The sequence below is a fragment of the Trachypithecus francoisi genome, unplaced genomic scaffold (genome assembly GCF_009764315.1).
Source record: "Trachypithecus francoisi isolate TF-2019V2 unplaced genomic scaffold, Tfra_2.0 Lachesis_group2, whole genome shotgun sequence".
In the NCBI taxonomy this organism is placed as follows: Eukaryota; Metazoa; Chordata; class Mammalia; order Primates; family Cercopithecidae; genus Trachypithecus; species Trachypithecus francoisi.
In genome coordinates, this window is record NW_022681465.1 from 52,977,581 (window position 1) to 52,992,358 (window position 14,778).

At 36.7% G+C, this 14,778-nt stretch overlaps 1 protein-coding gene across 3 annotated transcripts in view; it reads right to left on the reverse strand.

The window, feature by feature from the left end:
- The window catches only part of XRCC4 (X-ray repair cross complementing 4), a 355,171-nt gene that overhangs the window by 61,869 nt on the left and 278,524 nt on the right, over window positions 1-14,778 (reverse strand). Inside the window, exon 8 of one of the 3 annotated variants that reach the window (XR_004429763.1) lies at window positions 7,578-7,670. The exons of the other annotated variants lie outside the window; for them this stretch is intronic. The gene's annotated coding sequence lies outside the window, so the exon portion shown is untranslated. The remainder of the gene's footprint in view (window positions 1-7,577; window positions 7,671-14,778) is intronic. 3 annotated transcript variants of the gene reach the window in all.

The following is a 14,778-nucleotide window of genomic DNA, read 5'->3' on the forward strand; positions in this document are numbered from 1 at the left end:
AAATGAAGGAAAAATCTTAAGGGCAGCCCTAGAGAAAGGTCGGGTTACCCACAAAGGGAAGCCCATCAGACTAACAGCAGATCTCTCGGCAGAAACTCTACAAGCCAGAAGAGAGTGGGGGCCAATATTCAACATTCTTTTTTTTTTTTTTTTTTTTTTTTTGAGACGGAGTCTTGCTCTGCCACCCAGGCTGGAGTGCAGTGGCCGGATCTCAGCTCACTGCAAGCTCCGCCTCCCAGGTTTATGCCATTCTCCTGCCTCAGCCTCCCGAGTAGCTGGGACTACAGGCGCCCGCCTCGTCGCCCGGCTAGTTTTTTTTTTTGTATTTTTAAGTAGAGACAGGGTTTCACCGTATTAGCCAGGATGGTCTCGATCTCCTGACCTCATGATCCGCCCGTCTCGGCCTCCCAAAGTGCTGGGATTACAGGCTTGAGCCACCGCGCCCGGCCTCAACATTCTTAAAGAAAAGAATTTTCAACCCAGAATTTCATATCCAGCCAAACTAAGTTTCATCAGTGAAGGAGAAATAAAATCCTTTACAGATAAGCAAATGCTTCGAGATTTTGTCACCACCAGGGCTGCCTTACAAGAGACCCTGAAGGAAGCCCTAAACATGGAAAGGAACAAGCGGTACCAGCCATTGCAAAAACATGCCAAAATGTAAAGACCATCGAGGCTAGGAAGAAACTGCATCAACTAACGAGCAAAATAACCAGTTAATATCATAATGACAGGATCGAGTTCACACATAACAATATTAACCTTAAATGTAAATGGACTAAATGCTCCAATTAAAAGACACAGACGGGCAAACTGCATCAAGAGTCAAGACCCATCAGTCTGCTGTATTCAGGAGACCATATCACATGCAGAGACATACATAGGCTCAAAATAAAGGGATGGAGGAAGATCTACCAAGCAAATGGAGAACAAAAAAAAAAGCAGGGGTTGCAATCCTAGTCTCTGATAAAACAGACTTTAAACCATCAAAGATCAAAAGAGACAAAGAAGGCCATTACATAATGGTAAAGGGATCAATTCAACAGGAAGAGCTAACTCTCCTAAATATCTATGCACCCAATACAGGAGCACCCAGATTCATAAAGCAAGTCCTTAGAGACTTACAAAGAGACTTAGACTCCCATACAATAATAATGGGAGACTTCAACACTCCACTGTCAACATTAGACAGACCAACGAGACAGAAAGTTAACAAGGATATCCAGGAATTGAACTCATCTCTGCACCAAGCGGACCTAATTGAAATCTATAGAACTCTCCACCCCAAATCAACAGAATATACATTCTTTTCAGCACCACATCGCACTTATTCCAAAATTGACCACATAATTGGAAGTAAAGCACTCCTCAGCAAATGTACAAGAACAGAAATTATAACAAACTGTCTCTCAGACCACAGTGCAATCAAACTAGAACTCAGGACTAAGAAACTCAATCAAAACCACTCAACTACATGGAAACTGAACAACCTGCTCCTGAATGACTACTGGGTACATAACGAAATGAAGGTAGAAATAAAGATGTTATTTGAAACCAACGAGAACAAAGATACAACATACCAGAATCTCTGGGACACATGTAAAGCAGTGTGTAGAGGGAAGTTTATAGCACTAAATGTCCACAAGAGAAAGCTGGAAAGATCTAAAATTGACACTCTAACATCACAATTAAAAGAACTAGAGAGGCAAGAGCAAACACATTCAAAAGCTAGCAGAAGGCAAGAAATAACTAAGATCAGAGCAGAACTGAAGGAGATAGAGACACAAAAAACCCTCCAAAAAATCAATGAATCCAGGAGTTGGTTTTTTGAAAAGATCAACAAAATTGACAGACCGCTAGCAAGACTAATAAAGAAGAAAAGAGAGAAGAATCAAATAGACACAATAAAAAATGATAAAGGGGATATCACCACCGACCCCACAGAAATACAAACTACCATCAGAGAATACTATAAACACCTCTACGCAAATCAACTAGAAAATCTAGAAGAAATGGATAATTTCCTGGACACTTACACTCTCCCAAGACTAAACCAGGAAGAAGTTGAATCCCTGAATAGACCAATAGCAGGCTCTGAAATTGAGGCAATAATTAATAGCCTACCAACCAAAAAAAGTCCAGGACCAGATGGATTCACAGCTGAATTCTACCACAGGTACAAGGAGGAGCTGGTACCATTCCTTCTGAAACTATTCCAATCAATAGAAAAAGAGGGAATCCTCCCTAACTCATTTTATGAGGCCAACATCATCCTGATACCAAAGCCTGGCAGAGACACAACAAAAAAAGAGAATTTTAGACCAATATCCCTGATGAACATCGATGCAAAAATCCTCAATAAAATACTAGCAAACCAGATTCAGCAGCACATCAAAAAGCTTATCCACCATGATCAAGTGGGCTTCATCCCTGGGATGCAAGGCTGGTTCAACATTCGCAAATCAATAAACGTAATCCAGCATATAAACAGAACCAAAGACAAGAACCACATGATTATCTCAATAGATGCAGAAAAGGCTTTTGACAAAATTCAACAGCCCTTCATGCTAAAAACGCTCAATAAATTCGGTATTGAGGGAACGTACCTCAAAATAATAAGAGCTATTTATGACAAACCCACAGCCAATATCATACTAAATGGGCAAAAACTGGAAAAATTCCCTTTGAAAACTGGCACAAGACAGGGATGCCCTCTCTCACCACTCCTATTCAACATAGTCTTGGAAGTTCTGGCTAGGTCAATCAGGCAAGAGAAAGAAATCAAGGATATTCAGTTAGGAAAAGAAGAAGTCAAATTGTCCCTGTTTGCAGATGACATGATTGTATATTTAGAAAATCCCATTGTCTCAGCTCAAAATCTCCTTAAGCTGATAAGCAACTTCAGCAAAGTCTCAGGATACAAAATCAATGTGCAAAAATCACAAGCATTCTTATACACCAGTAACAGACCAACAGAGAGCCAAATCATGAATGAACTTCCATTCACAATTGCTTCAAAGAGCATCAAATACCTAGGAATCCAACTTACAAGGGATGCAAAGGACCTCTTCAAGGAGAACTACAAACCGCTGCTCAGTGAAATATAAGAGGACACTAACAAATGGAAGAACATACCATGCTCATGGATAGGAAGAATCAATATCGTGAAAATGGCCATACTGCCCAAGGTTATTTATAGATTCAATGCCATCCCCATCAAGCTACCAATGACTTTCTTCACAGAATTGGAAAAAACGGCTTTAAAGTTCATAAGGAACCAAAAAAGAGGCCACATTGCCAAGACAATCCTAAGTCAAAAGAACAAAGCTGGAGGCATCACGCTACCTGATTTCAAACTATACTACAAGGCTACAGTAACCAAAACAGCATGGTACTGGTACCAAAACAGAGATATAGACCAATGGAACAGAACAGAGTCCTCAGAAATAATACCACACATCTACAGCCATCTGATCTTTGACAAACCTGAGAGAAACAAGAAATGGGGAAAGGATTCCCTATTTAATAAATGGTGCTGGGAAAATTGGCTAGCCATAAGTAGAAAGCTGAAACTGGATCCTTTCCTTACTCCTTATATGAAAATTAATTCAAGATGGATTAGAGACTTAAATGTTAGACCTAATACCATAAAAACCCTAGAAAACCTAGCTAATACCATTCAGGACATAGGCATGGGCAAGGACTTCATGTCTAAAACACCAAAAGCAATGGCAGCAAAAGCCAAAATTGACAAATGGGATCTAATTAAACTAAAGAGCTTCTGCACAGCAAAAGAAACTACCATCAGAGTGAACAGGCAACCTACAGAATGGGAGAAAATTTTTGCAATCTACTCATCTGACAAAGGGCTAATATCCAGAATCTACAAAGAACTCAAACAAATTTACAAGAAAAAAACAAACAACCCCATCAAAAAATGGGCAAAGGATATGAACAGACATTTCTCAAAAGAAGACATTGATACAGCCAACAGACACATGAAAAAATGCTCATCATCACTGGCCATCAGAGAAATGCAAATCAGAACCACAATGAGATACCATCTCACACCAGTTAGAATGGCAATCATTAAAAAGTCAGGAAACAACAGGTGTTGGAGAGGATGTAGAGAAATAGGAACACTTTTACACTGTTGGTGGGATTGTAAACTAGTTCAACCATTATGGAAAACAGTATGGCAATTCCTCAAGGATCTAGAACTAGATGTACCATATGACCCAGCCATCCCATTACTGGGGATATACCCAAAGGATTATAAATCATGCTGCTATAAAGACACATGCACACGTATGTTTATTGCGGCACTATTCACAATAGCAAATACTTGGAATCAACCCAAATGTCCATCTGTGACAGACTGGATTAAGAAAATGTGGCACATATACACCATGGAATACTATGCAGCTATAAAAAACGATGAGTTTGCGTCCTTTGTAGGGACATGGATGCAGCTGGAAACCATCATTCTTAGCAAACTATCACAAGAACAGAAAACCAAACACTGCATGTTCTCACTCATAGGTGGGAACTGAACAATGAGATCACTTGGACTCAGGAAAGGGAACATCACACACCGGGGCCTATCATGGGGAGGGGGGAGGGGGGAGGGGGGAGGGAGTGTATTGGGAGTTATACCTGGTGTAAAGGACGAGTTGATGGGTGCTGACGAGTTGATGGGTGCAGCACACCAACATGGCACAAGTATACATATGTAACAAACCTGCACGTTATGCACATGTACCCTAGAACTTAAAGTATACTAATAAAAAAAGAAAGTAAAAATAATAATAATAATAATAAATAAATAAATAAATAGATTACAAGCTGCTTTCTGGCACGAATTGTTTGCTATAAGACTAAAAGAAACGTAATTGGATATTACAAAAAACTCATGTTATGCAATGTCAGAATTACACTTGTAAAAGCAAAACTTCAAGAAATAAACCATATTGTAGTTCAAAGCCTGGAAAATGTCATGTTAGTAGAATATATAGATCCCAAATGAATTTTCCCATAAAGAATATTAAATGCGATAGGGCTCAAGCTTGGTTAGAAGGATTTTAAAACTTCTTTTAATCATGGTTAAAAAATTAGGGACGTGACGTTAAAAACTCTCAATAAACTAGGTATTGAAAAACTCTTAAGTAAACTAGGCACTTGAATGTAAAAACCAAAACTATAAAAATCCTAGAAGTAAATGCAGGCAATACAATTCAGGACATAGCAATGGACAAAGATTTCATGACCAAGACTCCAAAAGCAATTGCAACAAAGCAAAAATTGACAAATGGGGTCTACTTAAACTAAAGAGCTTTAGCACAGGAAAAGAAACTGTCGTTGGAGTTAACAGAATACCTACGGAATGGGTGAAAATTTTTGCAATCTATCCATCTGACAAAGGTCTAACCTCCAGAGTCTACAAGGAACTTATATCTATATGGAAAAAACAAACAAGCCCATTAAAAAGTGGACAAAGGACATGAGCAAATACTTCTCAAAAGAAGACATAAGTGCAGTCAAGAAACATATGAGCTACCATCTCATACTAGTCAGAATGGCTACTAAAAAGTCAAAAAACAACAGATGCTGGTGAGGATGCAAAGAAAAAGGAACGCTTTTACACTGTTAGTGGGAGTGTAAATTCGCTTAACCGCTGTGGAAAACTGTGTAGCTGAGACATGGAATCAACCTAAATGCTCACCAATTATAGACTGGAAAAAGAAAATATGTACATATACACCAGAGAATACCATGCAGTCACAAAAAGGATTGAGATCATGTCCTTTGCAGGGGCATGGATGGAGCTGGAAGCCATTATCCTCAGCAAACTAATGCAGGAACAGAAAACCAAACATCACATGTTATCACTTATAAGTGAGAGTTGAATGATGAGAACACATGGACACAATGGGAGAACAACACACACAATGGGGTCTGTTGGGGGGTGTTGGGGGAAGGAGATCTTCAGGAAGAATAACTAATGGATGCTGGGCTTAATACCTGGGTGATGGGATGATCTGTGCAGCAAACTATCACGGCACACGTTTACCTATGTATCAAACCTGCATGTCCTGCACATGTACTCCTGAACTTAAAATAAAACTTGTAGAAAAAAAGAAAACAATTAAGGACAGATTCCATTACGAATAATAACAAAATAAAATGAAATTTGGAAGAAAATTGCCTATAAGTAATCAGAGAATCTGGCTGAAAGCAGATAATGTCATGGACTCTAAAAAACAGCAGGCTCAAATATGTGATAGCTTTTATTAGGAAGCAGAAACATTTCCAGCCTTATTGCAAAAGGGAAATGTTGACTAGCAAAAGCTCATACTAAGGAATAGAATAGGAGATGCCTACATGCCAAAGAAGACTAGATTGTGCTACATTGTTCTAGGAAGCAACTTAAAAAAATCACTTGAAGGGTTCCCAAAGTAGCCAAAGGTGGGGGACAGTCCATTCTACATGATCACCTGAGACTGAGGTAAATCTTCTGAGTTCCCAGTAAGTCTATTTTCAAATTACTTTTAGTTTGCTTTTATAAAGTGGCTTTGTTCTTGAATTTACATGGTGATTCTATATATATTATCTTGAGTCAATCAAAATCTTTACTCTCCCTAAGGTACTACTGAATGTCAAATAGTTCATAATCTTAGCAGAGTCTTAGAGGTGAATCATTAGAGTGTATTGGGAGGAAACAAAGGCAGCCATAGGAATACTCCACTGGCATGAACATATATGGAATTCCAGTATGTGTCTGTCTTCCTAGAGTATAAAAACTATATTTTCCTTCTTTCAGCTACACTAAAAAGCTGCAGAAATGGCAAAAGCCAATAGCATCTTATTTACTTAAGAAACCCCAAAATATTGATCAACACTTGCTACTTTTCCTCTTACATCTATTGACAAGGATAAGGATATTGAGAAGGATATTTCTATGAATAAAATATTATTAATGTTTGATCAATAGAAGAGTTATCTTAGATCATTGATAAAAACAAACAGAATATTGATATTTGTCTAAATGAATTCTAATCTCCCTCTCAGTTCTGTGTTTATTTGTATTAATAGTAAAGTTTTAGATCATATTAGAGGTGATTATCACAGAAGACCCTCTACCATAATTATACATGAAGTGAGACCTCCCTTATGGACCTACCTATGTGTAACTGGGATGTAACATGGTTCAGTTTACCAAGTGTGGGGGCCAGAGGCTGAAAGGTATGGGAAGGGATTGTGAGTCCATGGCTTTCAGGTGAGGTGGGGATGCTGAAATTTTCAGTATGAATCAATTTCCCAGTATCTAAGTATCTAATGATCAACTAATCCAGTTTATTGGCTCTGAAAACAACAGCTGCTTTTTGCTTTTCCTATCATCCCTGGATAATCAAACTGTCCTTCATATTACAACTTTTCATTTCCTTTGGTTTCATTGCTAAATCACTGATACCTGATCTATACCACAGTAAATCTTCATTTGGCTTATAACATCTTTTCTTTACCATTTTTTCTCTTTCTAATATCAATTAACCTTGAAAACAGATTTCAAAACTCACCCAAGTTCTGTCTAGTCTGTAAAATTTCTAGGAGTTCCAAACACAGTATCAGATATTTTTGTTCATTCATCTGACCACTTCTACTGTTCAACTCTGACAAGAGAACACAAGAAAAATGACCTCTATTTATTTTGCACTTGGCCAAAAAGTTCTAGGCAAAAATTTGTATTAATAAAAAAAAATAGAAGAAGAGAAATATTTTTATTAAAACTGTTGCCTTATTTTTATTAGAATTTGAGGAATTGGTAATTATTTTTATAACTAGAATAAATAATTTCTCTCCAACTGATTAAAGTATGGTACTGCTGATATGGTTTAATTAATATTTCTATGTAAAAATCTCCCTAAAATCCTCAGCAACTGGCAATGATAGAAAATAATTTGTAATGCTGGAATATTCATTTATCTTCTTTGTAGTATATTTGCTATTACTTTTTCCAAGGATACTTTACAGCCATATACTTTTTTTTGACAAATATGAGTTATCAAAAATTTAAAATCAATGAAAATTATTTTAGGGCTAATTCTTTCCTTATTTAAACTGTGCATTTCAAAATACCATTTTGCATTATAAAACTTACCATGTTGTTTTGGTTTCTGCATTTTTGTACTCCCTTCCCTGCTTGGAAAACACTATTTTATTTCAAGCTTCAGTTCAGATCGTCTAAGGAGCTTTAAAGTACTAGATCCGCCAGAGTCAACACTCCACCCATGCTCCCTATCTGCTCCCACATACTTCGAACAGGGCTCTTGCTGTACTATAACGATTATTTTTTTGTGTTTGTCTCTTTCATTAAAGTTTGAGTTCCTCAGTGTATTTATTTCCTATGACTGCTGTGACAAATTACCCAAACTTGGTTGTTTAAAACAACACACGTTTATTTTCTTATAGTTCTGGAGTCCAGAAGTCTGAAATCAGTAACACTGGGATAAAATCAAGGTATCATCAGGGCTGCATTGCCTCTGAGGCCATTAGGGGAGAATCTGTTCCTTCCTATTCCAGCTTTTTGTGGTTGCAGCATTCCTTGGCTGTGAGCCACATCTCTCCAATCTCTGCCTCCAATGTCACATTGCCTTCTTCTCTGTCTGTGCCAAATCTCTCTGTGACTCCCTCTTATAAAGATATAGGTATTTGGACTTACTCTGATAATCCAGGATAATCCTAGGATGATCAAAATCGTTACCCTGATCACACCCACAAAGTCTTTGCCATATGATAACATTTGCATGTTCCACAAATTAGGACATGTGCATGCAGCGGTTGGGGAAGATGGAGGGAGTGGTTATTCAGCCTATCACACGCAGTGAGGGAAAGGTTTCTTATTCATGTTGGTACCTTCAGTCCACAGCATATTGCCTGGCACAGAGTAGGTACTATATAATTGTGGGATAAAAACATAAATAATTTCACTGAGGTCTTTAATTGCATATAAAGTCATGAAAAATTGTGAGTTCATAGCATTTGATAGAGTTCATCATTGAGATACATTGAGGCTTAAACAGGCTAATTGTAATGTTTTTAATGGCATATATAGTAAATAAATTTGTTTTATAATTAGGTTCCTATTAAATGTCTAACAATATTCCAGAGTTATGCAGATATCAGATATGTAAAAAAATCTTAAGATAACACAGTTTACAAGTAAGTAAATGTTAATTGTGAAAGCACAGAACATAAAATAAGAACCAGCTTAACAGTACAAGCTCATTACGTTTCCAATTAAAAACATAATTCAAATGTTTACAATTATCATCTTTAAAAGGGTTGTTTTATTTTAAATGATGGACACTAGATAGTAAAATATTTCTTAATTCATATAAATCAACTGAATCTCTCAGACACTGAATAATGCCTCCAGTGAATGCTTGGCTGGTTTCCTGGTCTTTGTGCCATTTTGGTGTGACTTAATCATGGATAATAAAGAACATTACCATAACACATTAAATTTTTTGCACGTTGATCATAGATAGAAAATTCTTCAGGGAATATCACATCTTTGCAATTATATTATGATCTTATCTGTATCCCACAATTCCAGTTAATGTTGTGGAGTTAAAAATCCCATGCCTGAGCCTGAAAGGTAGATGGATCTAACACACGTGTCTTTTATTTAGTGAGATATCAAGTTGTTTGTGTGTACAGCACATTCATGTTCTTCATAGTATGCTGAGATTAACAATAATTTGAAAAATAAAAAAGTTAACATATTAACCTTATTAATATTTTCTGTGGCTTAATAGGAGCAGCAAAGCTACCAAGAAAATTTAATCTGAGATTTTCTAGATTCATACACAAGCATTTCCATGGGGGTAAGAATCAAAAAGCTCTAATAAACATTGTCAAAAGAACTGGAGATTTTCTTGATGTATTCTGCTACATCATTCCAAAATATGTGATGAAAATTGCGGCAAATTGTGCAACCCTAAAAAACTGAAGTGAAACTGACATAAACTTACTGCAATCATAAAGTTCAAAACTATTATTTAGTGAATACAGGCACACTTTGGATACACTGCCAGTTTGGTTCCATGCCAAAACAATAAAGTCAAAATCTCAATAAAGTGAGTCATATAAATGTTTTGCTTTCCCTGTGCAGAAAAAGTTGTTTACATGACACTGTAGCCTATTAAGTGTGTAACAGCATTATGTCTAAAGAAATGTACATAACTTGCTCATGCTTGTAATCCCAGCACTTTGGGAGGCCAAGGCGGACGGATCACAAGGTCAGGAGTTCGAGACCAGCCTGGCCAATGTGGTGAAACCCCATCTCTACTAAAAATACAAAAATTACCCAGGTGTGTTGGCTGGCACCTTTTAGTTCCAGCTACTCAGGAGGCTGAGGCAGGAGACTTGCTTGAACCTGGGAGGCAGTGGTTGCAGTAAGCCGAGATTGCGCCACTGCACTACAGCCTGGGTGACAGAGCGAGACTCTGTCTAAAAAAAAAAAAAAAAGTACATAATTTCAAAATGTTTATTGCTCAAAAATGCTAATAATCATCTGGGCCTTCAGCAGGTTGTAACCTTTTTGTTGGTGCAGCGTCTTGCCTCAATATTGATGGCTGCTGATTGATCAGAGTAGTAGTTGCCAAAGGTATTGAGTGGCTGTGCAATTTCTTAAAATAAGACTATGAAGTTTACGACACTGATTGACCCCTTCACAAAATATTTCTCTACAGGATGAGGATGCTATTTGACAGCATTTTTTCCACAGTAGGACTTCTTTCAAAATTGGAGTCAATCTTCTCAAACCCCACCTCTGCTTTATGAACTAATTTCATAAATGTTCATAGAATCTTCACCAGGAGTGGTTTCTATTTCAAGAAGCTCATCTATAAGAAGTCCTCATCCATTCAAATTTTACTGTAAGACTGCAGACCACACTTCTAATTCTAGTTCTCCTGCTGCTTCTACCACATTTCCAATTATTTCTTCCACCGAAGTCTTGAACCCCATAATCATCCACAAGGATTGGAATCAACTTCTCCCAAACTCCTGTTAATGTTGATATTTTAACCACCTCCCATGAATCATGGATGTTCTTAATGGCATCTAGAATAATGATTCCTTTCCAGAACATTTTCAATTTACTTTGCCAAGATCCATCAGAGGAATCACTATCTATGGCAGTTACAGTCTTACAGAATGTAATTCTGAATTAATAAGACTTGAAAGTCAAAATTATTCATTGATCTGTGGCTACAAAATGAAGGTTGTGTTAGCAGGCATGAAAATACAAACTTCCTTGTATATATCCATCAGAGGTCTTGGATGACTAGGTGCATTGTCAATAAGCATTCAACATTTTGAAAGGAATCTTTTTTTTCTGAGCAGTAGGTCTCAACAGTAGGCTTGCAATAATCAGTAAATCATGCTGTTAATCAGGTGTATCGTCATCTAGGCTTTGTGGTTCCATTTCTTGATCAAAGGCAGCATAGATTTAGCTTCATTCTAAAGGGCCCTAGGATTTTCAGAATGATAAATGAGCACTAGCTTCAACTTAAAGTTACCAGCTGCATTAGCCACTGTCAAGAGAGTTAGCCTCTTCTTTTGAAGCCAAGAATTGATTTCTTTCTAGCTATGAAAGTCCCAGATGGCATCTTCTTCCAAAAGAAAGTTGTTTTGTCTACACTGGAAAGATTTTGTTTAGTGTAGCCACTGTCATCAATTATCTCAGCTAGATCTTCAGGATAACTGGCTGTAGTTTTTCCACTGGCACTTGTTGCTTCACCTTGCATTTTTGTTTTAAATGGCTTCTTTCCTTAAACCTCAGAAACTGATCTCGGCTAGCTTCCAGTTTTTGTTCTGCAGCTTCCTCACCTCTCTCAGCCTTCATAGAATTCATGAGAGTTAGGGCCTTGCTCTGGATTAGGCTTTGGTTTAAGGGAATTTTGTGGCTGGTTTGATTTTTCTCTCCAGACCATTCAAACTTCATCTCAGTAATAAGGCTGTGTTACTTTCTTGTTATTCATGTGTTCACTGAAGTAGCACTTTTAATTTCCTTCAAAAACTTTTCCTTTGCTTTCACAACTTGGTTGTTTGGTAAAAGAGGCCTACCTTTTGACTTTTGGCTTTCAACTTGTCTTCCTCACTAAGCTTAATCATTTCTAGCTTTTGAATTTAAATGAGAGACGCGCAACTCTTCCTTTCATCTGAACTCTTAGAGGCCATTGTAGGGGTATTAACTGGCCTAATATCAATATTGTTGTGGGTCAGGGAATAGGGAGGCCTGAGGAGAGGGAGGGAGATGAGCAGACAGCCAGGCAATGAAGCAGTCAGAATGCATACAACATTTATTGATTAAGTTTGTAATATTTTATGGGCATGGTTTGTGGCACCCCAAAATAATTACAATAGTAAAATAAATGATCACTGATCACAGATAACCGTAACAGATATAGTAATAATACAAAGTTTGAGGTATAGTGAAAATTATAAAAATGTGACAGTGACACAAAGTGACCACATGCTGTTGGGAAAATGGCGCTGATAGACTTGTTCAACACAGGGTTGCTGGAGATGTTCAATTTGTAAAATATGAAATATCTGCAAAGTGCCACAAGTGAAGCACAATAAAATGAATTATGTCTATATTAGAATAACACTGCCTATTGAAAGCTGTTATCATGTATATCATTTACATTTTAACTGCACTCATTACTATTTCTTTCCATTATGGATATAGAGAATCTGGAATAATATACATCCTCTGTCAGTTTCACTTACAATTAGACTGTTTCCTTGTGCAACCAAATGCTTTTCTTTAACTAGGCAACAATTATCTAAAAAGCATGTTAAAGGGTAATTATCAAAGTATAGAACTGCATTACTTATATCCCTTTGTTAGAGAAAGGGCTATAATTTATTTATTTGATTGATACAATTTTTAAAAATTAGTGTCTGCCACATGTTATTACTTTGCTTTACAAGGAATATATATTGAAGTGACATTTATTAAAGGAAAAATCTATATTGCCAGGATATATCTGAGAATCAAAAGGGAGGTATTTGAAGCAAGAATGAGATTAAATAATAATAAAATAGTATTAATGAAGAATAAGATTTTTATTAAAGATTTTGTTCTTGGTTGGACACAAGATGTCTAGAAATTCTTTACTCAGAAAGCTATGTAGTAATAATTAAATAACATACAATATTACTGTCTTTATAAAACTTATATTTTAGTGAAAAGGGATGAGTAAAATCAATTAGAACATAATATTTTAGAGATTGATATGGTCTACAGAGAAACATTTTAACAGGAAGTATATTAGGAGTGGGATGGGTTACAATATTAAATACTGTGATCAAGAATAGCTTCACTGAGAAGTTGGAATAGAAACTAAGGTGTGAAGGAGGAAGCAAGTCAATATCTAAAGAGTATTCCAGGCAGAGGAATCTTTGTGCAAAAAGCAGGATTACAGCTGATGTGTTAGACAAATATGTAAGAGACTGGCGTGGCTGGAGCAGATTTAGTGTTGGGGAGAAGAGTATGAAAGGAATCTTTTTTTCTGAGCAGTATGTCTCCACAGTAGGCCTAATATATTGAGTAAATCATGCTGTAATCAGATGTGAGCCCAGAAAGGTAAATGGGGCAAATAGGTAAAAACTGGGGGAAAAAAACCTGATAAATATCCTACAGCAGTAAACTGGTTACATGTATTATGGAAAGTCTATACAATGAGATTTTTTTGAATCATAACCAAGAATGGGTTAGACCTAAATGTGTTGTCTATTAGAAGATTTCAGTGGACAGCAACAGTACTGTGTACACATCACGGTCCCTTCTGTGTACATTAATACATGATCTTTATGTCAGAAAAGTGCTTTCTAAAAGGATACATAAGAAAATTAATAGCAGCAATCTTTAGACAGAAGATTCAGAGGCAGGGTGGAATATAAGAAAAGCTTTTACTTTTCAATTTATGCTTTTTCTATACCATGGTTTTTGTTTTTTTGACCACCTGTATTGTTACTTTTACCATAAAACAACAACAACAACAACAACAACAAAACAGGCATTTGTTGGCATGGTTTCTGTCAAATCTCATCAGCAGTAGATATAAGAGTTTTGCCTTTTGCCCTTTGAATGCCATCTCAGCATCCCCAAAATGAATTTTGCAAGTGTTCTGTTTCTTAACTTCCTTTATCAGAACATAGACCAATGACTTTACTAAAGTCATGACAATTTCACTAAAAAATCAGTTCCCCAATTTGAACTTCTTGGCTAATTAGCAACTACATGCATCTTAGCATTAGCACTCTCATTTCCACAACTTCTCCATGCTGACTCCTGTACTAACCAACTATAATCACACATATGAACGTATTCACTCCTGCCTCCATACTGCCAATAAGCTGTCTTCTACCACCCAGAAATGCATTTCCCCATCCTCTCAGAGAAAGCCTCTTCTTTCAAAACTCTCCTCCCATATGAAAAGTTCCTAAATTCATTTCCAACTCATTTTTATCACTGAGCATTCCTAAACATAATTTAATTTATATTAACCCTATGCAGGTATCAGTTCTCTTTCTGTATTAAGGTACTCTCTTAAAGAGCAGAAGTTAAGGCTTTTTTAAAGTATCTTCCCATCTTGACCTAATATGATGCTCCTCACACAACAGGTGATCTCTTCATAGTTAATTCTACTAATTTATATTGCTTAGAAAATAATTCTACAAAAACATAGGGAATGATAGAGC